Source organism: Phoenix dactylifera, chromosome 10 (genome assembly GCF_051530095.1).
Source record: "Phoenix dactylifera cultivar Ajwa chromosome 10, Ajwa_hap1_PhDact_Kaust_v1.1, whole genome shotgun sequence".
Lineage (NCBI taxonomy): Eukaryota > Viridiplantae > Streptophyta > Magnoliopsida > Arecales > Arecaceae > Phoenix > Phoenix dactylifera.
The window spans coordinates 21,446,930-21,460,527 of NC_143199.1; positions in this window are offsets into that span (position 1 = coordinate 21,446,930).

The window sequence follows — 13,598 nt, forward strand, 5'->3', positions numbered from 1 at the left end:
AAGTAGCTGGCAAATCAAAATTGGAACTAGCGCAGACGAATAAATAAGTTTGCTTAAGACTTATTTACAGTTTGTTCGGGACGATCAATTATGAAGGATCCATTTTTCTCCAACAAATATCGAGTTCATCTTGTCAACTATGAGCTATGAGCCATATTTTCTCTGTGGTAGGATTATGATACTGCATATCTTCTTGCAATGTGTCGCACATCATCTTGCAGCAAAGTCTCTAGGACCATATACTTGCTTGCAGTATGCTGCTTATCTTTTTACTACATAACCTTTTAGGAATAATCAAGTGCCAATGTATTAACCTTTATTGGTGGGGTCCTTAATGTAATCAGGTTGAGAGTTCAAAATAATTATGCAATTCATATCTCAGTTCAACAAAATATAAAAAATCATGCAATATCGAAATAAATTGAACGAGTTCGAAATTTCCGACCATGTATCATCATAATATTTTAAAATTAATCATATTCAATAATAAATTGTCGTTATCAAATTCATGCATTATGAATAGTTTGATTCAAATTTATTAATATAATAATCTTATAATTTACTGATAAATCTAGAAAAAGGGTTATATTACTTGTCTTAAGAGCGCAACCAAACTATAGGTCTAATTAAATTCAATTTTTTTTTTAGAGCCTACGACTCCGGCGAGCGCTCAATTGAAATCTTTGATAAGCACCATGAGCCAAAACCGTTGAAAGTCAAGAGGAGAAGATGAAAGGAATCGATGATGGTCTAGTGGTAATGATCGGCAAAACCCTGTTGGCAGTGAAGCAAAGGATGTTGGGGTCTTTAAATAGCCAATGGAGGCTAGACTTCCTAGATTTCATAGGAAATTGGGATGGAGATAGAGTCTGTCTCCTACTCCAAAAACAAAGCGCTGCTCTTTCTTTGTCTTATACTCTAGCTCATACATCTAGACTGGTCAAGTAGACCAAGCCTAGTTTCTTACTTGCTTGATTGGGTATTTGATGGAAACCCCCCCAAAACCACAGAGCCATGGCAATCAATCAGGCAAGGTCCAAGCAATACTCAAGGATCAAATCGGACAACTGATGAGCCTAGAGGTTGACCAAGCCTTAGGCGACCAAAAGGGGCAAAGGCAATCAGGCACATGCGCTGGCCAAGACCAATGCCTGTGCGCAACAATACCGATAGCAGCGCGCAGGACCAGCCCGCACGCTAGAGTTCACCCCATCAACATAATGGGTGCCAACCAAGTGCTTGCGCGCCCGGCCAGACGCGCGCGCCAACCAACCGTGCACACCCTTGCGTGCGAGACAACGGCCGCTAGCCAACCAAGCATGCCCGACCAGACAAGCGCGCCAGCCAAACAAAGCAACTAGCCACGCGTGCTGCGTTGTTGAGGACCCCCGCAAGCGCCGCCAACCAAGGAGGGCATCGAGCTATGAAGAGGCCAACAGAGGGTCAAGCCGAGGCCAACAACTTTGCATAGAAAGCCTTGGCCAAGCCCTTCATTGGGCCATGCTCATCCATGGTTGGCCCGTGCCATGCATGCCAAGTCTCGGCCGAGCACGCCCAACCTCAGCCGAGACCACCGTGCACAGCCCCGAGCCTTGTTGCGGCCAAATCCTGTTGCGGCCCATGCTGCGAGCGAGGTTCAGGCCAAAGAACCTCGCCTGCTACAGTGTGTCGGGCGAGGTTCTGGCCACAGACACTCGCCAGCTACAGTGCCAGGCGCGCCCAGACTTGCAGACAGGCCTGGCGAGGTTCAGGCCAAAGAACCTCGCCAGCTACATTGCCCCAGGCGAGGTTCAGACCAGAGAACCTCGTCTGTTACAGTGCCATGCACCAGCCAACCCGCCAGCATGCGCGCCAGCCCGCCTGCCTGACTAGCCCAGTGCACCTGGCAAGGTTCGGCACAGCGAACCTCGCCGCAGCCCGTGCCCGCCCCTGCGCGCGCCCGTCACGCGCCCGCCTGCGCACGTGGCCGCCGTACCACGCGGCAGGATGGCCTGCGCGCGCCCAGCGCCAGGCCAGCCCTGCCGCGCCCATGCTGGACGCCTGCAGCGGCCTGCCAAGGCCAGGCCATGGCCTGCCCAATGCCAGGCCATGGCCAGCCAGCGCTTGCCATGCCCTGCCACGCCCATGCTGCTCAGGCTAGGCTAGCCAGACCCCTGCCCAGCGCCTGGCATGCCATTCCACACCCATGCCGCCCAGGCTAGGCCAGCCAGGCCCTGCCCAGCACCTGCCAAGGCCTTGCCACAGCCATGCCTGCTGCCCAGCCTGCCAGCCATGCCCTGCAGCCCTGCCAGGCCATGTCCATGGCCCTGCCAGCCCTACTAGCACCATGCCTAGTCCTGCAGCCATGCCCCGCCACCTGCCATTGGCCTGCCAAAACCTTGCCATGCCCATGCCAGCCTCAGCCTTGGCCTGCAGACCTGCCAGCACCCTGCCTTGGCCCAGCCATGCCCTGCAGCCATGCCATGGCCCTACCAGCCACTGCAGCAGCCCTGCCACAGCCATGTCAGCACCCAGCCATGCCCTGCAGCTTGCCATAGCCCTGCCAGTCTTGCCAGCCATGCTGCCAACCCATGCCACAGCCTTGCCAAGGACCTTGCTGCAGCAACCATGCCAAGTGTGCAGCCTTGTGCTACAAGCAACCATGGCCTTGGCCATGCCTAGGCCCTATGAAGCCATGCCTTAGCCATCCTTTTGGGCATCCATATGAAGACTTGTAAGGCTATAAATAAGCCATAGAGGGACATCCTTAGGGGACTTTTGAACCATTGTCTAGTGGGTGTTTTCACTTGTATTTGGCTTAAGGGCTTGGGAGGGACTTGTCCCTATGTATTCGGACCTAGAGTTTCTCTAAGGACTTGGGCTAGTGAGAACCCATCATAGTTTCACTAGATTTATGCTTGTAGCTTCATTTTGGGAATAGAAACCACCTCAAGCTTTCCTCTAAATCTACTTGTGTTCTTGAGTTGTTTTCATTCAAGACAAGGGTCGGGTCAAGCTGCAGCCAGTAGACCCGTCCCTTGCCTTGATTCCCTTGGTTACTAAGTGCTCGGCATACAACCGGCGTTACTCGTTCGGCCCGCATCCGTACATCTTGAGGCATCCACAAGGAGCTAAGGTGCAAGGCTTGGTGTGGCGACTCGGGGCCGAGAGCCGCCCTTCAATAATGGTTGCTTTCATTGAGAGACTTCCGAGGGAAGATCTCTCCAAAGAGGTAACGCATATAAATTCAAGAAAATTTTAGATTTGGGTTGGGTTAAGAAGTTTTACTTATTGCACACTCTAGAAAGAAAGTAAGGTTCACTACTTATTGCTTATTGCACATATCTTATTTGATAAAGAGTGTGGGTGGATACATTAGAAGCTTATCTTGCTTATAATTGGTGCTTCAAATTCTGCAATATATTCTTACTTTTGCAAAAGAGGAGTGAGCATATTTTTTGTAAAGAGGACGGGTTGTGTCTAGATTGCTCATCATAGGGATGGTGCCAACGGGAAGGCTACTGGTAGTACCCGGTACTATTTGACCCAACTCTTCGGTGTTAGAGTATAGAGGGACGGCACAAGAGGGAGGCTACTGGTAGTACTTCGTGCCCTCCTAACTACACCGGATAGGGAGCAAGTAGAGCAACAACACGTTACTCACGGGTTGAGAGGCTTACTTGTGTAAACTCTTGTTGTAATCGGAGGCGATGAAGTGGTGTATCTCTTGTTTTGTATAAAGGAGGGTCGGATCATCCCTTGGGTGACGGCCAAAGGGGGATTAGAGTGGCAATTGGAGAAAAGAAACAATGAAGTCCGGTGCATCCTCAAACACTAGCCGGCAAGGAGTTGACCTCATGAAGGAGAGTGAGGCTTGTTTGAAGAGGGCAAATGAGACCCTATCCAAGATTAGAAAGAATCCAAGGGATAGGGAAGACAGAGAGAGGAAAGATGAGTACATGAGGATGAGAGAGGAAAGAAGAAAAGAAGAGAGAAGAAGGGAGAAAAAAGTGAGGAAAAGAGAAGAAAAAGGAAGAGAAGATAAGATAGAGAGTTGGGGGAGAGAAAGAGAAAAAGAAAAGGAGGATCGGAGGACCCATGGAGCCATGTTTAGGTCATATGTCTCATGGCAACACCGGGGGAGGTATGAGGAAGGAAGTGTTGATGATGAAGGCCCAAGGCAAAACATGAAAAATGTGAGGGACGATATCAAGAAGAGTGGAAGGTTAGAGGTCCCAAGAATCATGATCGGAAGAGGAAGTGATGAGGCAAGGAACTATGGTATTCACCATGGGGAGTATAGCTATGGGGAAAGTAGGTGGAGAGAGGGCCAATTAATAATGATAAAAAGGGAGTTAGAGGAGGCCTGAAAGTGCATGAAGTTTGGGGCAAACCATGCTAGTATGAAAGAACCCAAGAAGAAGCTTTTCCATGATCGAAAGCTTGAAGACTGAAGAGGAGATATGGAGGTGAGAAAGGAGCAAAGTGTTGCTGGCTATGGGAGGGGTGCTATGGGAGAGCCACAGCCTCAAGAGAAGGAGCCGAAAGAGCCAAATCGTGACTCAAATTTTCTGCAACAAGAACCTTGCTCCCTTGCATCCGGAGGCTACACAAAGGGCTGATTTTGGAACCCATCTTGCAGCACCAAAGCCACTCCCATTTGCTAATGCAACAGAGTACACAGCAGAGGGTCATGAAGAAGAAATCCAGCAGCCCGTGGCCGAGCATGAGCATGAAAGGTCAGCTGAAAATTCTGTAACCCCAGAAATTTCAGCACATTCTGCAACCCTCACAACCACAACTCAAGCTGAGGTATCCCTTCAATCTCAGGCTATTTATCTTCAAGATAATTCAAGCATTGTGAGAGGCCTAGAAGACCATGTTGGTGCCATGTTTAGCGGCAGCAAGCTGCTGATTTGTGACCATGAGTGCAAGACCAACATGCGGGAGAAGACGGTGAACCTTCGGCGACAAAAATTTGGGGAATTACTACGACAGTTCGAGTTCAAGCTTGTCTACCTCCCAAGGGGAGGAGTGGAGGAGGCCGAGGAGGACAATGACGAGGCACTTAAGGGTGCCAAAAGTATGATAAGGAGTACAACCCATGAAGCATCACAGTAGAGGGATATTCAAATGTTTGACATGAAGCATAGGCCCTTCTACAACAACCATGGGGTTGATCGGGTGGAGCACGGCGTCCAAATAGAGCTTCTCTTATACCCAAGGGAAGTTTGGAGGAAATGGAAGAGATGGCAAGTGCTTATTTATTGGGGAAGAAGGCCAAGAGAAGGAGATTTGTGGGAAGACCATGATGAGAAGACCCGGCGGTATCTACTCTTTATCCTTGAGGACAAGAATATTCTTCAAGAGAGGGGGAATGTTGAGGACACCCGCAAGCGCCGCCAACCAAGGAGGGCATCGGGCCATGAAGAGGCCAACGGAGGGTCAAGCCGAGGCCAACAACTTTGCATGGAAAGCCTTGGCCAAGCCCTTCATTCGGCCATGCTCATCCATGGTTGGCCCATGCCATGCATGCCAAGTCTCGGCCGAGCATGCCCAACCTAGGCCGAGACCACCGTGCGCAGCCCCGAGCCTTGCCGTGGCCAAATTCTGCTGTGGCCCATGCTGCAGGCGAGGTTCAGACCAAAGAACCTCGCCTGCTACAGTGTGCTGGGCGAGGTTCTGGCCACAGAACCTCGCCAGCTACAGTGCCAGGCACGCCCAGACTTGTAGACAGGCCTGGCGAGGTTCAGGCCAAAGAACCTCGCCAGCTACAGTGCCCCAGGCGAGATTCAGACCAGAGAACCTCGCCTGCTACAGTGCCACGCACCAGCAGCCCACCCGTGTGCGCCCGCCAGCGCGCCCGCCCGACCAGCCCAGCGCACCTGGTGTCACGCCATCAGGCCTAGCGCGCGCGGACGCTCGGCCCCTGCTTCAGCCGTGTGCAGGTGGCACGGCAGGGCCGGGCGCGACACAGGCTGTGTGCAAGCGCGCGCACAGCAAGCATGGGCGCTGGCTTGGGCGCAGGCCAGGCGCCCGCGATAGACTGGCCATGTCGAGGGCCAGGCGATTGATCCTACGCGGGCCAAGCGCAGGCAGCCCGTGCGCTGGACAATGGCATGCAGAGCGCACGCGAGCAAGAGAAGGCCGGGCCCAGGCGGGCGCACGGCCAGCTGACGATGGTCAGACGCGCGCGCACACAGGTCCGGCCGGGCGCCTACGCGCGCATGGTTGAGTGACCTGGGCGGAAGGCGCGCGAGGGCGACGCGCGCGCGGCCGGGCCGGATGCGGCGAACCTCGCTGAAACGAATGTGGGCCGCGCGCAGGCGCGTGCGCGGCCGAGCCTTTGCCATGGCTACAGTAGGCGCACACGGGCGCGCAAGCCGGGTTATTGAGGACCCAAGCCCGCCGCACCGCCGAGGCCTTCAACCAAAGGAGAATACCGGCCCGGAGGAGGACCACGAAAGGACATGCCAAGCTCAAGATCAAGGTATGAGTTTATTATTTTGCTTGGAAAGCATTGGCCGAAGCCCGTTCACCCGTGGCCAAGCCTTGGCCAAGCCCCTCCATGCTTGGCCTAGCCTTGGCCAAGCTCTTCTCCACTCGGCCAAGCTCACCCATGTCCATGCCCAACCAAGCCCGCGCCCGTGCCCGCGCATGAGCGCACCCAAGACACGCCCGAGCGCAGCTCAGGCCACTGCTGGGCGCGCCCAGGCCATGGCTGGCCGAGCCTAGGCTGTAGCAGCGCCCAGGCCACGGCTGGGCACGCCCAGACCACAGCCACGCGCGCCCGCTGGCCGCACCCGCCAGCGCCCGGCCGCGCGCCAGGCGAGGTTCGGCCCAGCGAACCTCGCCACGGGCCGCACGCTCGCGCCCGCCTGGCGCCCGCCCGGCGCCCGCCCGGCGCCCGCCCGGCGCCCGCTGTACCGCGCGCCCATGCCGCGCGCCAGAAGACCCTGCCACGCCCATGCCGCGCGCCAGAGGGCCTGCGCGCGCCCAGGCCGGCCCTGCCACGCCCATGCCGTCCGCCTGCCGTGCCAGACCGCCCAGACCAGGCCAGAAGCCCTGCCCAGCACCTGCCAAGGCCATGCCCTGGCTTGCCCAGCGCCAGGCCATGGCCAGCCAGCCCTACCAGACCTCTGCAGTGTCCATGCCCTGCCAGCCTGCTGCCAGACCATGCCCAGTGCCATGCCAAGCCCTGCCCAGCCCTGCCACAGCCTTGCCCAAAGGCCTGCAGCCTACCAGGACATTGCCACAGCCAGCCACCAGGCCAAGCCATGCCATAGCCTGCCAACCATGCTGCAGCCATGCCAAGGTGCTGCAGCCACCATGCCTTGTGCCACATGCCACCTAGGCCTTGGCTATGCCAAGGCCCTATGAAGCCATGTCTTAGCCACTCCTTTGGGCAGCCATATGGGGACTTGGATGCCTATAAATAAGCCTTGAAGAGGCACCATGAAGAACCTTATGTCATATGTATTCTCTTGTATTTCGGCCTTAGGCTTGGGAAGGCATTTTGCCTTAGTGTAATCGGTCCTAGAGCATGTTCTAGGACTTGGGCTAGTGGAAACCAATCATAGTCTCCACTAGATTGTTTTGTAACCTTGTTTTGGGAATAGAATTCACCTCAAGCTTTCCTCTAAATCCACTTGTGTTCTTGAGTTGTTTTCATTCAAGACAAGGGTCGGGTCAAGTTGCAGCCAGTAGGCCCTCCCCTTGCCTTGATTTCCTTGAGTGCCAAGAGTCCGTACTCTATCCGGCATTACCCCAATCGGCCTAAATCAGCAACTTATCAAGGAGCGCACGCGGAGCTCGTGGCAAGAGTGGTGTGGAGGCTTAGGGCCGAAAGCCTCCCTCCATCATTGGTGCTTTCATTGAGAGACTTCCAAGGAAGGTCTCTCCAAAGAGGTAACGCCTACAACCTCAAAAAAATATTTAGATTGCATATGAGGTTGAGTTTAGTTGCTTTATTTTCTTTGCATGCCTAGAAGTGAAGTTACTTCTTATTACCTATACCTTATTTGTCGAATTTAAGAAGGGGTACATTAGAAGTTGTTTTGCATGCAAGTAGTGCTCGAATTCTTGCATCTATCTTTCTTATTTGAAAAAGAGGTGAGAGCATATTTTTTGTAAAGAGGATGGATTGTGTTCTAGATTGCTCATCATAGGGATGGTGCCAATGGGGAGGCTAATGGTAGTACCCGGCACTATTTGACCCAACTATTCGGTGTAGGGCACATTAGGGACGGCACAAGAGGGAGGCTAGTGGTAGTACCTCGTGCCCTTTTCCAACTACATCGGATAGGGAGCAAATAGAGTTTCAAAACGTCTCTCTTGGGAAAAAGAAGAGAGAGTTTTACTTGTTGTAATCTTTGTTGTAATTGGAGAAGATTGAGTGGTGTTCATTCCAATTTTTATAAAAAGAGGAGGGTCGGTTCATCCCTTGGGTGACGACCAAAGGAGGTTAGAGAGGTGTTTTGGAGAACAAAATTTTTATGAAGACCGAAGGGTTGGAGTGAAAGAATTGGAGTAAATATCATGGAGGAGAGTGAGGCTTGTTTGAAGAGGGCAAATGTGACCCTATCTAAAATTAGAAAGGATTTAAGGGATAGGGAAGAAAAGGAGAGGAAAAATGAGTTCATGAAAATGAGAGAAGAAAGAGGAAAAGAAGAGAGAAGAAGGGAGAAAGAAGTGAGGAGAGATGAAGAAAAAATGAGAGAAGAAAAGATAAGGAGTTGGGAGTGGAGGAGTACTCATGGAGCCATGCCTAGGTCATATGTCTCACGGCAAGGCCGGGGGTGGTATGAGGAAGGAAGTGATGAGGCAAGTAGCTATGCTAGCCGCCATGGGGAGCATGGCTATGGTGAAAATAAGTGGAGAGAGGACCAATTGATGAAAATAAGAAGGGAGTTAGAGGAGGCCCGAAAGTGCATGAAGCTTGGGGCAAACCGTATTAGTATGAAAGAACCCAAGAAGGAGCCCACAGAACCCAAGTTTGATTCCCAAAATTTATGCAACAAAAGCCTTCCCTACTCGCATACGGAGGTGACTCTACGGGCTGATTTTGAAGCCCATCTTGTGGCACCAAAACCACTCCCATTTGCTGTTATAATGGAGTACGCAGTGGAGGGTCATGAAGAAGAAATTCAGCATCCCGTGGCTGTGCACGGGCATGATTTCGCAGCTGGAAATTCTGCAACCACAGAAATTCCAGCAAATTCTGCAGCTCTCCCAACCACAACTCAAGCTGAGGTATTCCTCCAAACTTGGGCTAATTATCATCAAGATATAGAAGCTCATGAGGCCCAAGTTGCTGCAAAAAAATCTATGGGTGACAACAGCAAAACAGAAGCCCCTACTACCCTCAACCGAGCCTATTTGTTGGACCAAGACAGCAAGGAAGAAGCTGCTGCAACTTTGGAAGTGGACAGCAGCAAATTGACATCTCCCAAGGGCGTTCAAGTGAGCTTATTTGAAGATGACAACAAGGAACGCCACGCTAAGAAAGTTTGCAGCCAACCCAATGAAGTGAAGGCAAGCAACAAGAAGGAAGTTGCCGCAGCACAACTTGCAACAGCAAGTTTAGAAGAAGCAAAGCAATATGAGATGGCTGTTGCGGGAGGCTCAAATTGGGGAATAGCTGGAGACATGGAAGATCACATTGGTGCCACACTTAGCAGTAGCAAATTGTTAACTTGTGACCATGACTGCAAAACCAACATGTTAGAGAAGATGCTAACTCCACAGCAGCAGAAATTTAGGGAATTGTTGCAGCGGTTCGAGTTCAAGCTTGTCTACCTCCCAAGGGGAGGAGTGGAGGAGGCTAAGGAAGGCTATGATGAGGCATTTGCAGGTGCCAAAAGTATGATAAGGAGTACAACCCATGAAGCATCAAGGTGGAGGGATATTCAAATGTTCAACATGAAGCATAGGCCCTTCTACAACAACCAGGGGGTTGATCGGTTGGAGCACGGCGTCCAAATAGAGCTTCCATTATACTCAAGGGAAGTTTGGAGGAAACGGAAGAGATGGCAAGTGCTTATCTATTGGGGAAGGAGGCCAAGAGAAGGAGATGGGTGGGAGGACCATAATGATAATAGTTGGCAGTGCCCGGACTTGATCCTTGAGGACAAGGATATTTTTCAAGGGAGGGGGAATGTTGAGGACCCAAGCCCGCCGCACCGCCGAGGCCTTCAACCAAAGGAGAATACCGGCCCAGAGGAGGACCACGAAAGGACATGCCAAGCTCAAGATCAAGGTATGAGTTTATTATTTTGCTTGGAAAGCATTGGCCGAAGCCCGTTCACCCTTGGCCAAGCCATGCCACAGCCTGCCAACCATGCTGCAGCCATGCCATCAACTATGCCAAGGTGCTGCAGCCACCATGCCTTGTGCCACATGCCACCTAGGCCTTGGCTATGCCAAGGCCCTATGAAGCCATGTCTTAGCCACTCCTTTAGGCAGCCATATGGGGACTTGGATGCCTATAAATAAGCCTTGAAGAGGCACCATGAAGAACCTTATGTCATATGTATTCTCTTGTATTTCGGCCTTAGGCTTGGGAAGGCATTTTGCCTTAGTGTAATCGGTCCTAGAGCATGTTCTAGGACTTGGGCTAGTGGAAACCAATCATAGTCTCCACTAGATTGTTTTGTAACCTTGTTTTGGGAATAGAATTCACCTCAAGCTTTCCTCTAAATCCACTTGTGTTCTTGAGTTGTTTTCATTCAAGACAAGGGTCGGGTCAAGCTGCAGCCAGTAGGCCCTCCCCTTGCCTTGATTCTCTTGAGTGCCAAGAGTCCGTACTCTATTCGGCGTTACCCCAATTGGCCTAAATCAGCAACTTATCAAGGAGCGTACGCGGAGCTCGTGGCAAGAGTGGTGTGGAGGCTTAGGGCCGAAAGACTCCCTCCATCACGGGTGCAAGTGCGCGCAAGCGGAGCGCACCAAAGCATGTGGGCCAGGCACAGACGCGCGCGGGGTGCGCACGGGGTGGCGCTTGGACACAACGGTCGGCTGGACTGGGCGACAACGGGCTGGACTGCAGCCAGACCGCAGAACACCCAGCCAAACTGAGCGGCCAAGGGCTGTTGGCTGGTCAGACGCGTAGGCAGACAGGATCTGGGCACTGGGCTTTGGCCGGATGGCTGGTTGGCTGACTTGGCGGATGGCACATGGGCTGAGCCAAAAATCAAGAAGCGGTTGCAACAACTAACCGAAGTTAGTTGGTGGAGTTGCAACCGACTCAACCGAATCAGTTAGGTGGTTAGTCGGTTAGCCTTGTAACTACCTTTGTAACCAACCCAAGGAGAGCCTATATAAGGACTCGGGTTGTGGCTGGTTGAGGAGAGGAAGAAGGGCTCTTAGGCTAGCTTGTGAAGGGCTTGGTTGAGAGCAAAAGTTGGGATTCACTTGGAGTCCGAGAGAGCCAAGGCTGAGGTGAGCTCGGGCACTTGGGAGATTTCAGGGTGCAGGCCGAGTGAAGGACTCTAAGGAAAAGGGTTTGCCTTGAAGGAATTCCATCGGCCAACACTTAGGCCAAGTGTGGCTAAGTGCAGGCCACGGCTAAGGGGAGTTTGGCCGAGCCATTTGGGTGGCTGGAAGGATTTTTTGGAGCAGGAGGAAGCTAAGCTATTCCCTTGGCTTGTGAGGGAGGATTTTGCAATGATGAGTAGAAATGAAAGGCTCCTTTTCCTTCATCCTCGTGCACTTTTGAGATGGTGTGTGCAAATGGTTGGCTAAGTGTCCAAGAGTCAGGCCGAAGGCGTGTGGGCTGATCCTAAGCCGTGAGCATTGCCTTAGTGCCGCACACCGAAAAGGGGGAGAACTCAAAAAAAATTTGGTTACTCCATTCCGACCTTTTCAAGGGTGTGATAGGTGGTATCAGAGCCTTGCACTCCACTTCGGTGAATTCTTGGAGGATCTCGAGCCATGACATTGACCGAGAGAGTTGTGCGGCTAGAGGAGCTAGTTGGCAACCTCGGAGAAGAAGAGATTCCTGACTTAATCTCCATATATACAGAGCATCAAGAAAGGTTAGTATCCTTGGAAACCTCTCTTGAAGATTTGATCCAAGACGTGGGCGCGCGGGCCGATCACCAAAGGGCTGAGAATGCCAATTTGGTGACTCCATTGGCGGACCGAATGCGCGCCTTGGAGGAGGAAGTTTTGCTGCTGAGAAGGGCGGTGTTGAATGCTCCTTCGACATCCTCCAACTCGGACAAAGGAGGGAGAGTCAAAGTCCCGGAGCCAAAAGTTTTGGCAGATCAAGAAATGCCAAAGAGCTGGAGAACTTCATATGGGACTTGGAGAATTACTTCAAGGCAATGAAGGTGCCCGAGAGGGATCAAGTAGATATGGCCACTATGTACCTAAGTTCGGACGCCAAATTGTAGTGGCGGACTCGTGTGGCCGATGATATGGGTGTGGGGCGTCCACACATCGATTCTTGGGCAGCCTTGAAGAAAGAATTGAGGGACCAATTCTTGCCTTGCAATACCTCATGGATTGCAAGGGAGAACCTCAAAAAGCTTCCGATGACCGGGTCTACAAGGAAGTATGTCAAGGACTTTAGTTCACTCATGCTTGACATTACTAACATGTCCGAAGAGGATAAGTTGTTTGACTTCTTGAACGGTTTGCAACCATGGGCTCAAGCCGAATTCCGACGCCAAGAAGTTCGGGGCATTCCTTCGGCCATGGCGGCTGCTGAGGGGCTGGTGGACTATCGAGCTTCCAACTCTAACAGCGGGCCGAAGAAGGCAAAGGACCCGGCCGCCAAGCCGGCCAAGATGTGGCCGAAACAGAAGAAGCCTTTTGCTGCCAAAAAGAACAAGGCACCTGCTGCTGGGCCAAACTAAAAGTAGCAGCAGGAGAAGGGCAAGGCTCCATGGGGCTGTTTCATATGTGGCGAGCCCCATCTTGCACGGAATTGCCTGAAAAAAAAGACTGTCAATGCCTTGCCGGTGCAGGATTCGGCAGCACCGGATGAGGGGAGCACGCCGAGAGTAAACCCACTGCAAGTGGTCAGCGCGCTCACTGCTGAAAAGGTACCCCCTCTTTACTCAGGCTTGATGTATACCCAGGTGAAGATTAATGGGGTGAAGGTCTGAGCCATGTTGGACACCGGTGCGACCAATAACTTCATGTCGTAGCGGCAAGCGGAGTTGATGCGGCTGAAAGTAGCAGACTGTCCCAGCAAGATCAAAGCAGTGAATTCGGGGGCTATGCCAGTCAAAGGAGTGGCCGAATGCACCCTCGAGCTTGGGTCTTGGAAGGGGACATGTTCTTTGATGGTGGTACTCCTTGACGACTTTGACTTGATACTCGGAATGGAGTTTTTCTTGTCGGCTAAGGCATGCTTGATGCCTCATTTGAGGGGCGTCATGTTGGGTGATGAGAGGGCACCATGCTTTGTCCCAACCGAAGCATGGGTGCCGGCTGACAAGGGCAAGAGTACTATGATCACAGCCAAGCAAGCCAACAAAGGCTTGAAGCAAGGCGAGAGCACCTTCCTTGCTACCTTGCGGGAGGTGCAGATTGAGGAACCGCAGGAAATTCTTGCAGCAGTCCAGAAAATGTTGGGTGATTTTGTTGACATCATGCCAACAGAGCTGCCA